General features: G+C 40.6%; 1 protein-coding gene across 1 annotated transcript in view; it reads left to right on the top strand.

The window, feature by feature from the left end:
- The window catches only part of TMEM178A (transmembrane protein 178A), a 294,367-nt gene that overhangs the window by 19,344 nt on the left and 251,853 nt on the right, over nucleotides 1–23,170 (top strand). Inside the window, exon 2 of the mRNA XM_015094419.4 lies at nucleotides 13,660–13,731. The gene's annotated coding sequence lies outside the window, so the exon portion shown is untranslated. The remainder of the gene's footprint in view (nucleotides 1–13,659; nucleotides 13,732–23,170) is intronic.

Genomic DNA, 23,170 nt, shown 5'->3' with positions numbered 1-23,170 from the left:
GTGACTGCAGCCAAGAGATTGGAAGACACTTGCTTCTTAGAAGGAAAGCTATGACAAACCTAGATACCATATTAAAAATCAAAGACATCACTTTGCTGCCAAAGGTCTGTGTAGTCAAAGCTATGGTTTTCCCAGTAGTCATGTGCCAATGTGCAAATTGGACTGTAAAGAAGGGTGAATGTTGAAGAATTGGTGGTTTCAAATTGTGGTGCTGGAGAAGACTCTTGAGAGTCCTTTGAACAGCAAGGAGATCAAACCAGTCAATCCTAAAGGAAATCAACCCTGAATATTCATTGGAAGGACAGATCCTGAAGCTTTAATACTTTGGCCACCTGATGCAAAGAGCCGAGTCATTGAAAAAGACCTTGGATACTGGGAAAAATTGAAGGCAAAAGGAGAAGAGGGTGACAGAGGATGAGATGGTTGGAAAGCATCTCCGATTCAATGGACATGAACTTGGGCAAACTACAGGTGATATGAGGGATGGGGAGACCTGGCATGCTGCCATCCATAGAGCTGGACATGACTTAGTGACTGAACAACAGCAACAACATACGTGTATATATAACTGATTCACTTTGCTATGTAGCAGAAACAAGCACAACATGATAAAGTAACTATACTCCACATTAATAATCTAAAAAAAAGACAATAAGAAAGAGTAAGTAACGAGTGGAATAAATAGAAACCAAAATACTGAGACATTAGCTATTAACCCCAGATTCTTATGACTGCACTGTTGAATTCTTCCAAATGTTAAGGAAGAAATAACAGTCTTGCACAAACTCAGAAGATACAAAAATACCAACTCATTTTATGAAACCAATAAACTGTTAATCTCCAAATCTGAGCTCATTACAAGAAAAGAAAATTATAGACTACTTTCTCTTATCAGGGATGAAAAATATTATAAATTAAATATCAACAAGACAAATCCAGTGATATATAAGATGTGTATTTATTTCAAGCATTCAAAGTCAGTTTAACATTAATAGTCTTATTATTTACCCAATAAATAAAATATATATGATAATCTTTATAGATACAGAAAAGGAATTTGATAAAATTCAGTATCCATTCATGGTTTAAAACTTAACAAACTAGTAATTTCTTCTCTTTCTGGAAGTCTTTTAGTTTGAAATAAATTTAAACTTATAGAAATGTATAGTCACTGTTATAAAAATGAAAACTCAAACCACGTATTGGAATACAATATTTGTAAAACGTACCTGATGAAGGACTTGTATCAAGAACACAAAAGAATGCTTATGACTCAGTAAGAACTCAAATTAAAGTGAAAAAATGCAATTTATAACATGGGCAAAAGATTTGAATAGATATTTATGAATGGTAACAAGCACACGAAGAGATGCTCAGTGTCATTAACCATCAAGGAAATGGAATTAAAACCGCAATGAGACACCAGTACACACAAACTAGAAGGGTTAATATTAACAACACCGACAGAACCAAGTATTGGCAAAGATTTGGAGCAACCGATACACTCATATACTTCTGGTAAGAGTGTAAACAATATGGCCACTTTGGAAAAATCTGACAATTTGTTATGAAGTTAAACATAGATGTACCATAGGACCCAGCAATCACATTCCTGTGTATCTACCTAAGAGTATTCATAAACATATATAGTAATTCTTGAACGTTTATTACAACTATATTCATAATGGCCCAAATCCGGAAACAAAATGTTCTATTAAACAGGTGAATGGATAAGCAAATTGTGGCACATCTATACAGTGGAATACTATTTAGCAGTTGAAAAAAAACTTAATGAACTGCTGATACATGAACGGACATGGATAGAACTTCAAAAGCATTATTCTCAGTGAAAGAAGCCAGACACAAACTTCCTACCCGATTCCGTGTATGTGCAGTTATAGACATTACAAGGTATAGTGGTAGGATTCATGTCAGTGTTGCCAGTGATCATGGGGTGGGTGAAGGAAACTGACTTCAGAGGACAAAAGGGAACTATGTCATTAGTATGATGAAAATTATGTTATAGCGTGCATTTCTAACATTCATAGACTTGTGCTCTTAAAATTGGTGAATTTCATTGTATGAAAATCATATCTCAATAAATCTGACCCCCCAAAATAAGTCAAAGATTCGAACAGGTACTTCAGAAAAAGTGCCTGGTAAACATGTGAGAAACCACAGCACTGGATGTGAAGTAGCTGGAACTGTCCCACACAGCTGGTGAGAACGTAAATTGGCACCACTCTGGGAAACTATTTGGCAGTTTTGGCGACTGAATGTGTGCATAGCATATGGCCCAGCAATTCTGTAGTAGAGTCAAAATTCACAAACAACCCAAATATCCATTCAGCAGTAGGATCCCTAAATGGTGGGTATCTACACAATGCAGTACTGCACATAATGAGAGTGAATGAACTACTGCTACATATGTGTGGAACTTATAATAACGAATGACAGGAACTGTACCCAGAAGGCTGCATTTATTTAAAGTTCAAAATCAGAGATTAAATTATGGTAATAGACATCAGGATTGTGGTTGTCTGACAGAAGGTTATAATTGGGTGGGAGCATAAAGGGGATTCTAGAGGGACTGTAGCCCTTTTTGGTCTTTGTACTCATTACATATGCATGTGTTCACTTTGTGAAAATTCATTGAGATTCTCCACTTATGATTTGTGCCATTTTTATTTCTATATGTTATATTCAATACAAAGGTGTATTTAAATAGTTATAATCATATGAGTACTTGTATAACAGTCACAATGTAGACTTTTAACTAAGCAAATTCCGTTCATCTGAGTTTGCCCAATCTAAGAATATCACATAAATGGAAATCCAAACATTCAAACCGGAAAATTACTTGCAGTACAAAAGCACCTTTCACTTCACAAAGCAACACATCAAATTCATGAAAGAAACAAGGAAAACACCATAGAAGATCCATTTTTCAATTTTGTAAATTTATCCTAAGGAAAGAAAAAGTCAACAGAAGCACAAAGCTTGCTGTGGAAATGATTATTTTAAACATGACATCTGTTAGCTAAAATCAGCCCAAATATTCAATGAGTGGACTAAGATTTAGCAAATTATGCTATCACCAGTACAAGATAATAACATACATTTATAATGATGATCAGACTTTGTAGAAACACTAAAAATTTTTACAGGTACAATGTTAGGTAGAAAAATAAAATTTTAAGATGACAGGTACACTCTGATTCTATGTGAAAGTGAACCAATAGGTGATATAAAAAAATAAAAAACTTTTGTGTTGGAGTGATTTATGATTTTTTTTTTTGAGGAGGTAGCCCCCTACATTCAACCTCCCTACCACATGAATATTTTTTATATTATTTGAACCAGTTAGAATTCTTCTATTGCAAGTAAAAAAGAGATTTATGGAGCCATAAAGGAGTTACTTTGGCCACCTCATGCGAAGCGCTGACTCATTGGAAAAGACTCTGATGCTGGGAGGGATTGGGGGCAGGAGGAGAAGGGGACGACAGAGGATGAGATGGCTGGATGGCATAACCGACTCAATGGATGTGAGTCTGAGTGAACTTGGGGAGTTGGTGATGAACAGGGAGACCTGGCGTGCTGCGATTCATGGGGTCGCAAAGAGTCGGACACGACTGAGCGACTGAACTGAACTGAAAGGAGTAACTTACAGAATCAAATCAATTACTGCATACCTAAGAAGAAAGAAAAGGAACTAGGAAGGTTACAGAGATTTTAGAAACAAAAGTTCCCCAGCAAAGTCTCTAGGATTCTGCCTTCTGATGACTAGCCTTAAATACCTTCTTTCCCTGTGTGCTGCTATGCAAGATTCAAATTATTGGAGGAGAAAATCTAATTATTCTGGCCTGAGTCAAGTATCCACCTTATACTCTGATTGCCTGCCACATCAGAACAACCTGGACCTGGAGAAAGGCACTTCCCTAAAGAAGAGGGATAGTGTTGTCACTAGAAGAACTGGGTGTAGAAGGATGCTGGGAGGGCCAAAGCAACAGTTTTGTGAAATTGTACATCATGTTTTCAATAAATCAGAATATTACTACTTTTTATTTAATTTTAAATGAGAGTATGCTTATTGTAGAAACTACAGAATTCAGTAAAGTGTAAAGAGAGTAATGAAAAAGCAAGCATCCCTTATCCCATTATTCATAACCCTGTTCAATACTGCTGCATAATTAATTATCTTCAAAACTAGAATGACTAGAGGCAGAAAGTAGAGTAACGATTGCCTAGGGGTTGGAGGGAGTGGGGAGATTGGAGGATGATAGCTGAAGTGTACAGGATTTCTGTTTTGTTTTTTTTTTTTCAGTTCTTTATAAGTCTCTAAAATTGGATTAAGGTGATGGCTGCACTGCTCCAAATACACTAAAGCCGTTGAACATTTCATAGGCGAATGTAATGGCATGTGAATTATATCTGAGTAAAGCTGGAATCAAGATTGCCAGGAGAAATATCAATAACTTCAGATATGCAGATGATACCACCCTTATGGCAGAAAGTGAAGAGGAACTAAAAAGCCTCTTGATGAACGTGAAAGAGGAGAGTGAAAAAGTTGGCTTAAAGTTCAACATTCAGAAAACTAAGATCATGGCATCTGGTCCCATCACTTCATGGGGAATAGATGGGGAAACAGTGGAAACAACGTCAGACTTTATTTTTTCGGGCTCCAAAATCACTGCAGATGGTGACTGCAGCCATGAAATTAAAAGACGCTTACTCCTTGGAAGGAAAGTTATGACCAACCTAGATAGCATATTCAAAAGCAGAGACATTACTTTGCCAACAAAAGTCCATCTAGTCAAGGCTATGGTTTTTCCAGTGGTCGTGTATGGATGTGAGAGTTGGACTGTGAAAAAGGCTGAGTGCTGAAGAATTGATGCTTTTGAACTGTGGTGTTGGAGAAGACTCTTGAGAGTCCCTTGGACTGCAAGGAGATCCAACCAGTCCATCCTAAAGGAAATCAGTCCTGGGTGTTCATTGGAAGGACTGATGCTAAAGCTGAAACTCCAATACTTTGGCCACCTCATGCAAAGAGTTGACTCATTGGAAAAGACCCTGATGCTGGGAGGGATTGGGGGCAGGAGGAGAAGGGGATGACAGAGGATGAGATGGCTGGATGGGATCACCAACTCGATGGACATGAGTTTGAGCAAGCTCCGGGAGTTGGTGATGGACAGGGAGGCCTGGCGTGCCGTGATTCATGGGGTCGCAAGGAGTCGGACACGACTGAGTGACTGAACTGAACTGAACTGAACTGAAAGCTGTATTGAAAAGTACTAGTGTAACCAACTGTTTCAGTTTGCCCAGGACTTCCCTGGTTTAACATTGAAAGTCCTATATACCAAGAAACCCCTCAGTCCTGGTGAAATCTGGACAGTTGATCATCCTACTCAAGATTTAGCAGCTTAAAACAATAAACATTTGAAATCTAGTTTCTCTAGACCAAGAATGGAGGCAGAGCTTAACCTTATAGTTCTGGCTTAGGGTCTCTCATGAGGTTGTGGTCAAGATGGCACCTGGGGCTGTAGTCATCTGATGGCTTGACTTGGGCTGAAGAGTCTGCATCCCAGTTTACTCATGTGGTTTTATCAGGAGGCCTTAACGTCTTACCATGTGGGTCTCTCCACAGAGAGACATGGAAGCTGGCTTTCCCCATACGCATGATCTGAGAGAAAGGCTAGCTTGGATGCTGTAGAGTCTTCTGTAACCCTGTCATGGAAGTTACATCTCATCACTTCTGCCATATTCTATTGGTCACACAGATCAACTCTGGAACAATGTGAGAAGGAACAACATGAGTGTGTGAATACCAGGGGGCAAGAATTATTGGGCCATCCTGGAGGCTGGCTCCCAACTCTAACCCTATCAGCATTTTACTAATATTCTGCTGATTTTTAAATGGTAGCAAATGCAGTTTAGAACATATGAACAATTTAAGAGTGCAAATATAATAGAAAAACATATAATGATGAATACCTTTCCACGTATATTTTATTTCTCACTCTCGGTATATGGCATAAATTTCTGATGTGCAATTATTAGGGTGCATGGTTTAAGGATTTTGTGATTTGTCATATATTGTCATAATGCTTTTCTGATATTCGCAGTGTATCAGAGTGCTCATTTCACCATACCCTTGCTAACCTCAAATATTATTGATGGTAGCTGTGTCAATTTCTAAGTGAAAAATTGTACCTCGTTGTTTCAGAGCGCCTTTTTAACAGCAAGGTTGGATATTTTTCCATGTTCAGTGGCCCTTGCTAATAAATAAGCATGCAATAAGCCATAAATCCTTTCCAGATATATTCATGCTTTCATTCAATATTTATTGACTGCCTAGTGTAAGAACAGTGAAATGTCTCTACTTCTAAGATGCTCACTTTCAAGTGAGAGAAATGGACAGGGAAGCAGTTCCATATATTCTAATCTGCGAAAATATTTCAAAAGTGCAGAGTCAAAAAACCATTAGGTTGCTGGTAGAGACTGAAAGTATTGATACTTCTCTCTTGCTAGAACATCAAATACAGAGCTTAGAGATGGAGTATAGAGAATCAGACCAAACAAAGGAGCTCAAATCAAATCCTGTTGGCCTTCTCAGCCTCATCAGGAAGGTTAGATCTTTTCCCTGAGGGCGAAGGAAAGGAGGGGGCGAGCTGATCAGATTTGTGCTTTTGTAATTTCCCTTTGACTAAAGTGTGGAGAAGAAACTGGAAAGGGGTGATAAACAAGATAGGGTGGCCAGACAGCAAACAGCTATAGTCTAGGAAAGCGCTGAGGATGGCTTTATCCCAGCAAGTGGCACCAAGGATACTGAGAATTGTCTTAGGTTTAAATAGCATCCCTTGTCTCAGTCTAGGTCTTCAAGAAAATTAAACAATAAAACAAAAGATTGGCAGGTGGACTCCAAAACATGCCATTTATTGCTGAAAAAAGTTCCATAGAGAGCTGAGAGTGAAAGCCAGATGAGATGCTAAGTGAAGCCCTAGATGAGGACAGCCCTCTCTGAGGTGAATTTTGAGGAATGCCACCTGGATCCCTCTTCAAATATAAAGGACTTCTTCCCCTGTGCCGGGAGTGCTGCTACTACACTCAGCTAGCAGCTGAGGGCCTTGGCAGAAAAATCCCGGTAGCCCACAGTTATGTCTCCTTCTTGAGTGGCTGGAATTCAACGACTGATCAGTAAGGAATATAAAGCTATGGTTCCCCACCCCCAATTTGAGACAACTTTGAAAGGTCATCCCAGCTTTGGGGCTCCCTGGAGGATGGCCACAGCCTTTACTGACACTAACTCTCAGCTGCACTTCTCCTTTGCCCAATCTTGCTCCCTTCTTTTTCCTTCCTGCTCATTCTTCCCATCCTATCCTTTTCCTTTCCCTCCTTTTTTCTTTCTTTCTCTCTCTTTCCTTCCCCAACTGTTGATTCCAAAAGCACTACCTAGTAAACCTCCTGCACACTAGTACTTATCTCAGAATCTGTCTCCCAGGGAACCCAACATGTCACACCTCTGGGGAATGCAAAACCTGGAGGACTGGGATGTTTGTTTGTCCCCTATAGCTAGCAGTCGAGAGGATGAAAAGTGGCTCAGAACTAATTAGTCCAGACAAATCATGGGTCATTCCACCTTCCCTGAGATAGAGTAGTGAAATGCATGGAGAAATGCCAGGAGTGACACCACCTATGTTTGTTCAACAAAGCAGAAAATGTTAGGACACCATTGAGTGAAATTAAAGAGATAGAATCACTGGGAATTAATGTAGTGGATATAGGCGAGGAAAAATAGAGCCAGTCAAAAGTTACTCCTAATATTGCAAAATAGTTATCCTCCAAATAAATTAATTAAAAATACAATTAAAAAAAAAGGAAAAAGAATTACTCCTATGTTTCTTACTCAGGTAACTGAGGGCATGGTAGTGCCTTGTAGTGTGATAAAAGAAAAATACAAGTTTGAAGGAAAACGTGTTCAGTTAGACGTGCCTTTAGGAAGTCAGAGTTGTTCATTAGGCGATTAAAGATACTATCTGGAGTTCAGGAGTGTGGCCTGGAATAGTAATATGTGTGTGCTTGTCAGTGTCTGCCCAGTAATGATGAGGATCCCACAAGGCTGACAGATAAATAACTTAGGGAACAGAAGTAAATTTATTTTCAGAAAACCCAACAATTCCTAATTAATATATTCAGATATTTGAAAAGGTACAACAAGAGCAAAGATGCGATAAAAAGGATGATCCGAAATACGAGGACAGACATCTTGGGCATGAAAAGTATGCTTGGCAGAATAAACATTTCAATGGAAGGATTAGAAGATAAAATATGTCAGACAGTAGAATATGAGAAAAAAGGTAAAAAACATTCTTTCAAAAGACCCAACAGTATCTTTATGTAGGTCCTGTCTTGGTCCTTTTTGTTATTAATATTCATCCTTGGCTAGATTTCTGGATTTCCTTTTAGTTCATACAGGGAAAGGCTAGGGTTTTTGCGTTAGACGGGAACAAAAATCTGGCTGAGGGGAAGGGATGGAGCGGGGAGGTGAAGAAGGAGTAACTGCTGGGGTCCTGTCCCTGAAAAGGTTAAATGGGGTGGGTCCAAAGCTCTGGTGCAGGCACTCACATTAAATGGTTGAACACCCTTTCTTTGTGCAGGGGTGGAAAAAAAATGTTTGCGGGAACAGAAAACTTCGTGTCTTAGCCTTTGTATTCATAGCTCTATGAATGTGGGTCTTCCCTCTGTTTAAGAAAAGAGCTTCCCCTTTGTAAAGGTTCCGAAAGGTCAGGCTGCTGTAATAGAATACCATAGACTGGGTGGATTATAAACAAAAAAAATTTATTTCTTACAATTCTGGAGGTTGAGAAGTTCAAGGTCAGGATGCCAGCAAATTTGATGGTGAATATGTGAATATCTGGTGAAAGCCCACTTCCTGGTTCTCACTGTGTTCTTACTTGGGGAAAGGGGAAGGAGAAATCTCTGGGGCATCTTTTAGAAGGACCCTAATCCCAGTCAGGACAGCTCCACTCATGACTTAATTGTCTAATCGCCTCCTGAAGACCCCACCTCCTGATACCAGCATATTGGTGATTAGATTGCAACATCACTTTGTAGACAAAAGTCCATATAGTCAAAAGCTATGGTTTTTCCAGTAGTCATGTATGTGTGTGAGAGTTGGACCATAAAGAAGGCCAAGTGCCGAAGAATTGATCCTTTGAACTGTGGTGCTGGAGAAGACTCTTGAGAGTCCCTTGAACTGCAAGGAGATCAAACCAGTCAATTCTAAAGGAAATCAACCCTGAATATTCATTGGAAGGACTGATGCTGAAGCTGAAGCTCCAATACTTTGGCCATCTGATGTGAAGAGCCAGCTCATTGGAAAAGACCTGATTGAGGGCAGAAGGAGATGAAAGAGGACGAGATGGTTGGATGGCATCAGCAACTCCAGGAGATACAGTGAAGGATGGGGAAGCCTGGCGTGCTGCAGTTCATGGGGTCGCAAAGAGTCAGACACGACTGAGGGACTGAACAGCAACAACAAATATGCATTTTGGGGGACACAAACATTCAGTCTATTGCAGGTGACTGGAAATGGAGGAAGTTCTTTCTGCTGGTTTCTATGTTCTCTCTGAATGGGCACTGTCATCTGTTGAGGCTTGCTGGGTGAGCAGAGATGTTGGGGTGGGATGTGGGTAGGGAGCTGTGAGGAGTGTGAAGATTTGGGAGGAATCATCTAAACGAAGCATTTGAAGAACAACAAAAAAGCTGTGTAGGGAAACAGGAAATGATCATCAGGCTACTCTGGGGGCTCAGGTGAGTGGTAGGTGAGTTGAAAAACCACCGAAAAATTGAGAGTGATTTTGACAGCCAGAACTGAAAATGAGGAATCTCTGAAAAAGAGGAGGCAAGCTGGTCTCATAATGAAAACGTTCTTGAGAAGAGACTTGCATAAAGAAAAAGAGAAAAACATCCTCCTATGAGTCACAGACCTCATTTCCTCAGCTCCCTGGTCTTGCTTTGATGTTTACAAAGGGTCAAGTGATTATAAAGGGGAAAGGTAATGGGAATAATAAACCCAGGACGCAGGAGAAGGAAGCGACTCCAGAGCCTCAAGGACGAAGGGACCCGCAGGTACTCTGCTGCGAGGAAATGGGAAAGGACTTCCGGGAGCTCTCTTCATAGATCAGCCCCGTCCCCACCCTCACAGAAGCTCCCTCCAGGGATCAGACACTTGGTTGTCTTTGCTGCTCTACCTAGAACACAGGTACAAGGTAAACACTTGGTGAATCAAAGAATTCCATGGTATAGTCACAGGCTTTTTGAATGGCTGAGCACACCAAAGTCTGGGGTTTTGTTTTTTCTTCTCCGCCTTTACAAAAAGCTTTCAAGCAGCTTTTGGACCTCTGGGGCCTTTTCAAGACAAATAGTCCTACTGCTGCTCCAAGAGCCCCACCGCCCACTTCCCAACTGAAATTGCCTCTCTCTGTTCTTGCTGGTAGGAGAGGCACAGCTTGCTTTGCGAGAACCTTGCATAGAAAATGGTGCAATCTGGGCCGTTTTTCATCTTTTCCAATCTCATTTCCTAAATTAAAGAGAGAGAAATGTAAGGAATCTCAGGAATATGAAACTTCTCTGGAATGATCTTTATTGAGCAGTGCTTGGAACGGGCTGAAATCCTGAAGCGCTGTCAATGCGGCCAAGAAGAAGGGAAAATGACAAATAACTTCAACAGTCCTTAGCCAAACTCTGAAAAAGATATCTAGAGCTATTTTTTTCCTTCTGAGAGTTGTTTGCCTTTCCCCTAGTTTAGCAATTGTTAAAAGATTGTTTTAGATTCTTTGGGGGTGGAAGAAAAGAAAGGAGAAGGGAATCCAGTGTTTAGGAAGTAGCATGATGTGGTTAGTAGTCCCCTGGAAGCTGTGTAACTTTCACGACTGTTTCATACATGCTGACTTCCTCTCCTTTCAGGGTGTCCCTGACTGTTAAGTAGGGTTTTTATTAATGGCATTCTCCTAAGGAGATTGTTCACAGCATTTGGGTTCTCCTTCCAGGTTCGATCTCTCTTTGTGGTCTGTAAATCATCTTTCCAAGGGCTTCATTCATGGTGAAGAGCCATTTTGTCTGCCTTACAATTACCAAAAAGAGTGTAAGAAAAACTGTGTTAGTCTGCCAGGTGGGCCAGAAACACTTGACTGCACTAAAAAATTTCCAGCCATGGCAGTCTCAGCTTGCCCTTTTGCTGTGAGCAGTGCACAAAGTCTGCAAAGCATTTTCCCTGAAATCTCTTCCGCCCCTTGGCCGAGGCGAGTTTGGCTGGTTACCAGAGGTCTGGGAGGAGACCGCCTATAGAGTGGCAATTTGCTTGCACCCTTGTTCTCACCCCATTGTAAGCTAACCTCTTCCAGGCTGAGCTGGTGGTGAGAAAGGAACTGAAACTGATTTGCCCACAGTCCGTCTGGGTGAGTGTTGACCCAGGACTGAAGCACAGAATCGCTGCGCACCAGCCTGCCTGGGGCACACTGGGCTGAGTCACGGCTTCATCAGGAATGCAGCTAGTCTGGAATGCAGCGCAGGGGCACAGGCCTTTAGAAAGGGGAGGCTTTTTTCCTAAACAGAGTGAAAACCTACATTCATAAAGCTACACGAGATCTTTAAAGAAAAAAAAAATCACACATTACAGGTAAATAAAGAATTTTTCTTTCTACTGCTTCTCCCATCTCCATTTCAGGTTCCTACTTCGGGCCAAGGCACATTTCATTTTGGACTCTATCTTTTCATCTTTTCAGATGTTTAAATATCTATTATTTTCTATGTATTATATAGTTATATGCGTATATGTGTATATATACACACACAACAGAGATTTATAGACAGAGGGAATTTTGCTTTGACCTGAATGGTGTCATACGGTGTGGATTATTCTCCAACTTGCCTTTTTTTTTTTTTTTTAATTTAGCTATGTCTCTTGGAGACTTTTCTGTGTCAGTAGGTTCTAATTCTTTCTAACTGCTGCATATGTGCTTGCTCAGTCGTCTAGTCACGCCCGACTGTTTGTGACCCCATGGACCATAGTCCGCCAGTCTCCTCTGTCCATGGAATTTTCCAGGCAAGAATACTAGAATAGGTTGTCATTTCCTCCTCCTGGGGATCTTGCCAACCCAGTGATCGAACCCACATCTTCTGTGGCTCCAGCGTTGGCAGGCGGATTCTTTACCACTGAGTCACTTGGGAAGCCCAACTGCTGCATACTCTTAAACGTAACTCGGATACGTTGCTGTTTATTTAGCTCTCCCTCTTTTGGTGATTATTTTGGTTGCTCCGGTTTTCACTGCTACAGATAGTCTTCAGTGAACAGCCTCTTAACACTCTCCTAGCATCCATGCAGTATTTCTCTAGAGTAGATACCAAGGTGTAAGATTGCAGAGTCAAAGGGTAGATGCATCTCAAGTCGGAAGAGCTGCTGCCCAGTTTGTTCTCCAAAAGGCTTACGCAGTTTATATTCCCAGGTTTAAGAGAGCACCTCCATTTCAATATGCTTGTCACGCTGGATGTCAATCTTTCTTCCTTATTGCCAGTTAAATGTGGAAAATGGTATCCCCCATGTTGTTCTTGGCATTTCCCCCTAAAATGGTGACACTGAGCATCTTTTCAAATGTTCATCATTCATGTTTACTCTTTTGTGAATTGCCTGTTCATATCTTTTTGTCCATTTTCGATTTTGTTTGCCTTTTTCTGAGGATCTATAAGAGCAAGTCCTTTGCTGTGTATGTTACAATGATCTCATCCAGTCTGTCACTGGAATTTTAATCTCATTTATGGCTTATTTCAGTGAACAAATCTAAAGTTTTGATAAAGTGAAATTTCTTAATCTTTTTAACCCATTTCCTTATGGCTTTTGCAGTTTATATATTGTTTCAGAAGATCTTTTCTATCCCTAAGATCAGAAATTTGGTCTTCTATGTATTTTCTTTTTATCGTTTAATAATAGGTTAGCTTTTTTCACCCAAATCTATCTAGAGTTTATTTTAATAAATAATTGAGATTAAAAAAGAGTCACTTAGGGACTTCTCTGTGGTCCAGGGGTTAAGGTTCCACACTCCCCAATGCAGGAGTATGGGTTCAAAATCCCTGCTTGGGGAACTAAGATTCTGCATGGCTTGGCCAAGAAAAAAAAGGGGGGTCGCTTAATTTTTCTTTCTAATAATAGCCAGTTGTTGTAATATCACTTATTGAAAATTCCATTCTTTCCCTTGTTGTTTTGGGATACTACCTTTATAATCATACTAAATTCCTGTAAACATTGGCTTGTTTCCAGGTTCTCTCTCTTTTTCTGTTGCGCTGTTGATCAATTTTCGTTCTGTTGGAAATGTATTTTTGGATAATTTGGGGACAGTTGTTATCTTGACAACCTCATGTCCTCCTATTCAAGTCTTTGTCTAGGTTTCCTAGTTTTTTCTTGTAGTTCTGGCACATATCTTATTAATTTTTTTTTGGTGGCTGTTTTCTACTTTTTGTTGCTATTGTGAATGGAACCTGTTTTTTACCCTCCTTATCATACTTTCTATTTTCAAAATAATTGGTTTATTGACTTTTTTTAAAAAACACATTGACCTTGCATCATTGGTTCTAATAGTTTTCAGCTGATTTTCTTGGATTTTCTAGGTAACTGAACATGTTATCTGGAAACAGAAAGCACTGAGTCTCTTCATTTCTGTTTTGTCTGGGCTCTTTCAGGTAAGCATAATAGAAACGTAATTCAAATTAACCAAAAAAGGGAAACTTATGAGCTCGCTCAACTAATAAGAAGCCAACACGTCTGGATTCAGGTTATAAAACAATGTCGCTTGATCTTGGTCTTGCTTTCTCAATCTCTCTGCTGTGCTTCCCTTTGTCTTGGCTCCATTTCTAGTCAGCATCTCCCTGTGGTGAGATCCTGCCAGAAGCCCCAAGCTTACATCCTATATTCTCTCAGCAATGCCCAGAACTTCCTTTTTAGTGTTCACCTTGCAAAATTTCTATTTGCAACAATTCTGTCAATAGGATGGTTTTGATTGATAAGATTTGCTCACATGCCCATCTCTGAACCAAGCATTTCAGTCAGTAGATTATAATATGCATGCAGACAGGGAGTGAGACTGGTTCTCTAAGGAAAATTGAAATGTTTTCATCAGAAGAAGAGGATATGGATGCTGGATAGAGGAAAAGCAGGCACTATCCACTCTGCCATATTTAAACCTTTTTCAATATTTTCAATATTTAAACCTATGATTTTTGGGGGGATGTGTGTGAATTTTTGTTTATGTTATGGCTGCTACTTTTCACTCACTTTCTTAGCATTAATTTCCTCCCTCCTTCCCTTCCTTCCTGCTTTCCTTCCTTCGTATGTCCCTCTAAATACAACCTTCCCTGTTTAGCAGTTTTGTGGTTTCTCCAGTTCCTGGGCTTCCAGGCCAGACTTTGATCTTATTCTATAGTGTTATAGATCCAATTCCTTCTCCAGAGTCAAATTCTGGCTGTGAGACTGTGCCTGGCTCTTCTGCATCCCCTAGTATGTCGATTTGTTCAAGCCTGCAGTCGTAAGCCGGAGAAGGAAATGGCAACCCACTCCAGTGTTCTTGCCTGGAGAATCCCAGGGACGGGGGAGCCTGGTGGGCTGCTGTCTATGGGGTCGCATAGAGTCGGACATGCTGAAGCGACTTAGCAGCAGCAGCAGCGGTCTTAAGCAGCTTCCTTCAAGGGGGTACTCCTGTCCGACCCTTGATTTCAGGTACCTTACACAGAAGATGCTTAGCCCCTGACACCTTGTATGAGTCCAGCTCCTGAATTCCTTTGTTTGCTTTCGGCCGAACAAAAGGAAGGCCTTCAGCTCGAGGCCACTTACTTCATTATTTCCATTCCATTTCTGGGCAGCAGAGGTCTTTCTGAGTGTGAACAAAGCTGACTCTTTCCTATTTTACATCTCATCTATTATCACCATTGTCTTGGTTTAGAGTGGTCCTCAGAGCACTGTAAGTCCACTCCCATTTGCTCTTTACTGTTCAATATCCTCCTCCCCTCTCACCTTCCTCTTGGAAATTGTACTCTCTGAGGTCAATGCTGCCATTTCTCAGTCAATGAAATAAATAGCTTTTCCCTTCAGTCCTCATTTTCTTCACTCGTCTGCAGCACCCAGCCACATTGATTGCTCTTCCTTTGGCACCTCTCTGCCTTTGGCTAATACTGTGCTCCACTGACCTGGTTCACTACCTCTTCTGATTCTTCCCCTTTTAAACCTACTTTAAAGGGCAGAAACGGTATGGACCTAACAGAAGCAGAAAATATTAAGAAGAGGTGGCAAGAGTACACAGAAGAACTGTACAGAAAAGATCTTCACGACCCGGATAATCACGATGGTATAATCACTCATCCAGAGCCAGACATCCTGGAATGTGAAGTCAAGTGGGCCTTAGAAAGCATCACTACGAGCAAAGCTAGTGGAGGTGATGGAATGCCAGTAGAGCTATTTCAAATCCTGAAAGATGATGCTGTGAAAGTGCTGCACTCAATATGCCAGCCAATTTGGACAACTCAGCAGTGGCCACAGGACTGGAAAAGGTCAGTTTTCATTCCAATCCCAAAGAAAGGCAATGCCAAAGAATGCTTAAACTACTGCACAATTGCACTCATCTCACATGCTAGTAAAGTAATGCTCAAAATTCTCCAAGCCAGGCTTCAGCAATACGTGAACCGTGAACTTCCAGATGTTCAAGCTGGTTTTAGAAAAGGCAGAGGAACCAGAGATCAAATTGTCAACATCCGCTGGATCATGGAAAAAGCAAGAGAGTTCCAGATAAACATCTATTTCTGCTTTCTTGACTATGCCAAAGCCTTTGACTGTGTGGATCACAAGAAACTGGAAAATTCTTCAAGAGATGGGAATACCAGACCACCTGACCTGCCTCTTGACAAATCTGTATGCAAGTCAGGAAGCAACAGTTAGAACTGGACATGGAACAACAGACTGGTTCCAAATAGGAAAAGGAGTACGTCAAGGCTGTATATTGTCACCCTGCTTATTTAACTTCTATGCAGAGTACATCATGAGAAATGCTGGACTGGAAGAAACACAAGCTGGAATCAAGATTGCCAGGAGAAATATCAATAACCTCAGATATGCAGATGACACCACCCTTATGGCAGAAAGTGAAGAGGAACTAAGAAGCCTCTTGATGAAAGTGGAAGAGGAGAGTGAAAAAGTTGGCTTAAAGCTCAACATTCAGAAAACTAAGATCATGGCATCCGGTCCTATCACTTCATGGGAAATACATGGGGTAACAGTGGAAACAGTGTCAGACTTTATTTTTTGGGCTTCAAAATCACTGCAGATGGTGACTGTAGCCATGAAATTAAAAGACTCTTACTCCTTGGAAGAAAAGTTATGACCAACCTAGATAGCATATTGAAAAGCAGAGACATTACTTTGCCGACTAAGGTCCATCTAGTCAAGGCTATGGTTTTTCCAGTGGTCATGTATGGATGTGAGAGTTGGACTGTGAAGAAGGCTGAGCACTGAAGAATCGATGCTTTTGAACTGTGGTGTTGGAGAAGACTCTTGAGAGTCCCTTGGACTGCAGGGAGATCCAAGCAGTCCATCCTAAAGGAGATCAGCCCTGGGATTTCTTTGGAAGGAATGATGCTAAAGCTGAAACTCCAGTACTTTGGCCATCTCATGCGAAGAGTTGACTCATTGGAAAAGAGTCTGATGCTGGGAGGGATTGGGGGCAGGAGGAGAAGGGGACGACAGAGGATGAGATGGCTGGATGGCATCACTGACTCAATGGACGTGAGTCTGAGTGAACTCCGGAAGATGGTGATGGACAGGGAGGCCTGGCGTGCTGCGATTCATGGGGTCGCAAAGAGTCGGACATGACTGAGTGACTGAACTGAGCTTCACTTCCTCCTCTCATTTTTTAGCTGTAGAGGCCCCCGGGGTCTTTGCCCTCTGGTTTCACTCTCTGTCTCCTTTACCCTTATACTTTGCCACATCTTCAGTAACCTCTAAAGTGAGTGCCTATCTTCATCCCAGGGCTTTTCCCATCTGAGTTCTATAGCTATCCATCTGCCTTTGGTAGTTCCACTTGATGTCCTGCTGTTCCGTCAAATTTATTCCCCTTTTGAACTTTCCAAATTCCATCACAGGTACCACCTTTTCCTAGTTTCTAACAGTCAAATTCATACCCATTATTGATTCCTCCTATTTTCTCCACAGCCAGCTAATTACACATTTTATTGATCCTCGTGCCTTGAATTTCCTTTCTTGTGATTGCACTGTTGGTGCACCCTCCGTGATACCCTATTATTCCTCTTTTAGACCATTTCGGTGTTTTCCTAGCAAAGCAGGATGGCTTAAAAGTGGCAGAATTTTCATGAGTTTGTGTCAAGCTTTATGATTCTGGACACTCCCTTCCAGAAAATACTTATAAATATTTTAGCTTTCTTTCTGGTCCCCTTATTGCCCCAATAAAGGAGGGAGAATCCTTTATTGTATGGGCAAAATGAAGACTGATGTGGGTTCAGTCCAGAAAGGCTAAGTTGTTCTATTAGAAAGAGCAAGACACTATCAGCAGGAGAGAATTCATTTGAGCTGAGACTAAAGGGATGAGTGAGAACTATTTTGACAGCCCAGGGAAGAGAGGCTTGTTTTCCAGGTAGAATGGGAAGCATAAGCAAAACAGGAACAAAATGCAACATGGTGCCTGTGAGTTAAGTGTGTGTGTGTGTGTGTGTGTGTGTGCGTGTGCGTGTTGGGGGTCTTCAAAGAGTCAGTGTGAGTCAGGGAGAATAGGGATAAATGAGGCTGAACACAAAAGTTTTCTACAGCAAGTTAAAGATGACCATTTGGGCTAGAATCAGACATGGAACAATGGACTGGTTCAAAATTGGAAAGGAGTGAATCAAGGCTGTCTATTGTCCCTCTGCTTATTTAACTTATATGCAGAGTATATCACGCAAAAAGTCAAGCCGGGTGAAGCACAAGCTGGAATCAAGATTGCTGGGAGAAATATCAACAACCTCAGATATGCAGATGTTACCTCTCTAATGGCAGAAAGTGAAGAGGAACTAAAGAACATCTTGATGAAGGTGAAAGAGGAGAGTGAAAAGCTGGCTTAAAACTCAACATTCAAAACACTAAGATCATGGCATCTGGTCCCATCACTTTATGGCAAATAAATGGGGGAAAAAATGGAAAAAGTGACAGACTTTATTTTCTTGGGCTCCAGAATCACTGAGTGTGCTGACTGCAGCTGTGAAATTAAATTACGCTTGCTCCTTGGAAGAAGATCTATGACAAACCTAGACAGCATATTAAAAAGCAGAGACATCACTTTGCTGACAAAGGTCTGTATAGTCCAAGCTATGGTTTTTCCAGTAGTCATGCACAGATGTAAGGGTTGGACCATAAAGAAGGCTGAGTGCCAAAGAATTGATGCTTTTTGAACTGTGGTGCTGGAGAAGACTCTTGAGAGTGCCTTGGACAGCAAGGAAATTTAACCAGTCAATCCTAAAGGAAATCAACCTTGAATACTCACTGGAAGGACTTTTGCTGAAGCTGAAACTCTAATACCTTGGCCATGTGATGCAAAGAGCCAACCCATTGGAAAAGATCCTGGTGCTGGTAAAGATTGAGGGCAAGAGGAGAAGGGCGTGACAGAGAATGAGATGGTTGGATGGCATCAGCAACTCAATGGACATGAGTTTGAGCAAACTCCAGGAGATAGTGAGGGCAGGGAATCCTGGGGTGCTGCAGTTCATGGGGTTGAAAAGAGTTGGACATGAATAACAACAGTTTGGGGTATCAGGGATGCATTGGAAATGGGGATGGGGTCATATGGCCACATTTGTGCCATTTGGCTTGCATCTTTCATTAAGCAGGACTCAAGGTAGAGAAGGAATGGGTGTGTATTAAGGATAGTGATGAGATTGTGATTTGCTGCTCTTCACTGCCTTTTTAAGGCTCCTTGTGACCAGAACTGCTGCGTGGGGTGGTCTCTGTGAGGAAAGATGTAGGAGAGGCTCCCAGAAACGGGGCTGCTGGGATAGTCAGGATGAGTTTGCCAAGCTGGGGGGCAAATCAAGGTTTAGATCAGAGGAGTCGCCATCACGGCTGGCAGTATGGCTCTGCAGGTTATCATAGGTAGAAGGAGTTTCATAGGAACTTCTCCAGTGGTCCAATGGCTAAGACTCCACACTCCCAGTGCAGGGTGGGGTGCGGGTTTGATCCCATATTGGGGAAGTAAATCCTGCATGCCACAGTTAAGACCTGGTGCACCCAAATAAATAAATAAAATAAAAAGGGTCTCATAGATGAAACAATGAAGGTGAAAGTGAAGTGAAAGTGAAAGTCACTCAGTTGTGTCTGACTCTTTGCAACCCCATGGACTATACAGTCCATGGAATTCTCTAGGCCAGAATATTGGAGTGGGTAGCCTTTCCCTTCTCCAGAGGATCTTCCCAACCCAGGGATCAAACTCAGAGCATGGGTCAAATGAAGATCTCAGCCCCTCATTTCATGGCTCCCCTACTTGTGAACTTCCTGTTGGTCTTTTAGGGCCCATTTGAAATGCTTGTTTCTCTCTGAAGTTTTTCCTTTAGCCCCTGGTCTGGTAGCTATCTCTTTCTCTTTGTAAACTCTGTAACTTGTGGTTTACAAGTATTTTATATCTTTATATTCCCCCTGTGGGTAAAATCTCTGAAGATTGTCTTGCTTATCTTTGTATCTCCTCCATCACCTGAGACTCTGCCCTGTATATAGTTTCTACTGAAGAAACAGTAAATGAGCTGAATCTGTACTTTCATGGAAAAAGTACCTCCTACAGGATTTAATAAGTATGAACCTTAAATAATGAAATATTTGAAGGAACTTGAATATTTCAAAGCTCCATCCATACAAGGCCTGAATAATTCATGCAAATATTGTGAAGAAAAGAACAAAAGCTTATCTAATAATTCAATACACTGTTCTTTATTTTGATCCATAAAAGGAGATCTCATGCTTTAGTTTTGGTGGTAAGCTCAGCTCTAGAAGCTTTGAAATGCTGATTAGATCAGTTACATCACAATTATATTTGAAAATTGAAAAGAAGCATTTTCCAAAAGGCAGATTCCAAAGCTATGCCTTTTCAAAGGAGGTGTCATTTGGAAAGAAACTGAATCACACCATGAAAGATGTGGCATTTCTTTTGGTCTTCCACTGTCTTCTGTACTACTAGTGTAGGCTCATGTGAGATGTAGAAATGTGCTTAATCAAATTTAGCCTGACTTCTCAAGTTAAGAAAATGTATATGAAGTGTTTCTGAGATAAGAAGAGGCGCATTCTTTTTTTAGCACGCATTCCTCCTATGTGGCTGTATTTGTCTTATTCCCTTATTTGAAAATTTGGCTCTGTTTATAAAATCTACAAATTCTTACTCATTTAGAAGAGAACTAGAAAAGCCTGGAAACCTATGGAGCTGAATGGTATTTTAAAGTGCTCATTCTCATTTTCTCTTCAGTAAAGAACTCAACCCTGTTACTTGTATTTATCTGATAGTACACGCACTTGGGATTACTCACCTGGGAGCGAGACCTGAGTTCTGGTGCAAGCCTTCTATTTACTGACCTGGGTGATGCAAATCTCTTAACCTCAGAGGTAAAATGAGGGGGGTGTTACCCCTGACTCCATGCTTCTGCAGTTTAAGTATAATTAACTCAAATGTTTGATGAGCTCTTTAAAAATTAAAAAAAAAATTGTTGGTGGCTTTAATAAGTTTGTACCATTGAGCCCTGAGTCGTACTTTTGAAGTAATATAAGACAGGGAGAGAGGGTTGAGAGGTCCCTTCCATTATATGAATTTCATATTGAATGTGTTAGCTTGAGATAGCACTTGCCTAGAGTTAGGGGTCTATAGATACTACTTGAATTAGGGAAGGTAGTGATTAGGATAATGAATTTTTTTTTTTAATTTCAAAAAACAACAAAGCCAAACAGAAATGAGTTTCTAATTTTATTGCAAATAACTTGCAGGACTGAAAATGATTAAAGTTGTCATACATGTCTACATTGATAAGCCCTGTGCAAAGAGATCAGTTACAACACAGAAATCTACCAAAATGAAAAATAGTACCATTGTTAACAGCTTATTTTAAAGGTTGTAGAATTTTAAATGAATTTGCTTTGTTTCTTTGTCTTTTGTTCTAAGAAGCTGCCTCTAAGGGGTTTATGCAGGAAATAGATCTGATCACCTTTGTGATGTATTAAATTAGTAGCAAATTTAACTTTAGGATGAAAAATCATACCGGCTGCAGAAATAGACATTCAAAGAACTTCATACTAGATGCAGGTTAGACATAATGTATAAAAGTTATTTTTATAATGATTTTTAAATTTGGAATTTTTAAGATTACACTTTTTTTTAGTGTAACTGAGAGAAGCAAGAGCAACGTATTTTTGATATAATACGTTGGCATGTATTCATATTTGTATATCTACATATGAAAGTTCAAATATAATGACATCATCTATATTGTGCATATATAGTACACACATGCCTATGTATGTTGGAATCCTTATCTATTCCATAGGAAGAAAATGCTGTGTTAAAATGTCTCTAGCATTGAGTTACCTCTGAAGAAATCATATTGTTTCATTTTTGTTACTTCCTGTTGGCCTAGTGACAATGATTCATGATAATATTATGTAGTACATATGATTTCCAGTATCACATGACATTTAGATGGATATATAAGAAATCTGAAACACTATTCTTTTCTTAATTTAAATTTATTTTTAGTTGGAGGATAATTGCTTTGTAATATTGTGTTGATTTTTGCCATACATCAATATGACTCAGCCATAGGTATACATATGTCCCCTCCCTCTTGAACCTTCCTCCCACCTCCCACCCCATCTCACCCCTCTAGGTTGTCATAGAACACCAGATTTGAGCTTCCTGCATGGAATAGCAAATTTCCACTTAGTATCTAATTTTATATATGGTAATATATGTTTCAATGCTGTTCTCACAATTGGTCCCATCCTCTCCTTCCCCTGAAACACTGTTCTTTAAAAACATAAAATTTCAACAGAAGTCTGTTTATCAGAGAATTTTGTCTCATTAAACAGTTAGTGTTTTGATTTCAGTAATAGTAGGACTCCAACAGAATTGACCTTCAGTGTAGAAATATAACTGAACTTTATTTCTTAGCAATTATAACTCATATGTAAAAACAAACAGAAATCTTTTTTTTCACCAGTTTGTTGTCTTTTCTGCAAATACATCGCTTTCATTATATGATTGGAGTGAGTTTACAGTAGGCTTAGAGACAGGCACTCATATTAGAATTGGAAAAATTAAGTCGCCAATGATTAATTTTGGAGAGGAGAGAAGAGCAAACAGAAATACAGACATAAAAGAACAAATAATTTTGAGTTAACAACACTGGCAGGATTAGATGGACAAACATTTCAATAAAGAAGTGCTCAGTTCAGTTCAGTTCAGTCGCTCAGTCGTGTCCGACTCTTTGCAACCCCATGAATCGCAGCATGCCAGGCCTCCCTGTCCATCACCAACTCCTGGAGTTCACTCAGACTCACGTCCATCGAGTCAGTGATACCATCCAGCCATCTCATCCTCTGTCGTCCCCTTCTCCTCCTGCCCCCAATCCCTCCCAGCATCAGAGTCTTTTCCAATGAGTCAACTCTTTGCATGAGGTGGCCAAAGTACTGGAGTTTCAGCTTTAGCATTAGTCCTTCCAAAGAAATCCCAGGGCTGATCTCCTTCAGAATGGACTGGTTGGATCTCCTTGCAGTCCAAGGAACTCTCAAGAGTGTTCTCCAACACCACAGTTCAAAAGCATCGATTCTTCAGCGCTCAGCCTTCTTCAGAGTCCAACTCTCACATCCATACAGGACCACAGGAAAAACCACAGCCTTGACTAGATGGACCTTAGTCGGCAAAGTACTGTCTCTGCTTTTGAATATGCTATCCAGGTTGGTCATAACTTTTCTTCCAAGGAATAAGCGTCTTTTAATTTCATGGCTGCAGTCACCATCTGCAATGATTTTGGAGCCCCCCCAAATAAAGTCTGACACTATTTCCACTGTTTCCCCGTCTATTTCCCATGAAGTGATGGGACTGGATGCCATGATCTTCGT

This window comes from Ovis aries, chromosome 3 (assembly GCF_016772045.2).
Source record: "Ovis aries strain OAR_USU_Benz2616 breed Rambouillet chromosome 3, ARS-UI_Ramb_v3.0, whole genome shotgun sequence".
Taxonomy (NCBI): domain Eukaryota; kingdom Metazoa; phylum Chordata; class Mammalia; order Artiodactyla; family Bovidae; genus Ovis; species Ovis aries.
Note: the sequence above shows the minus strand (reverse complement) of the source record. Positions and strands in the feature narration are given on the sequence as shown.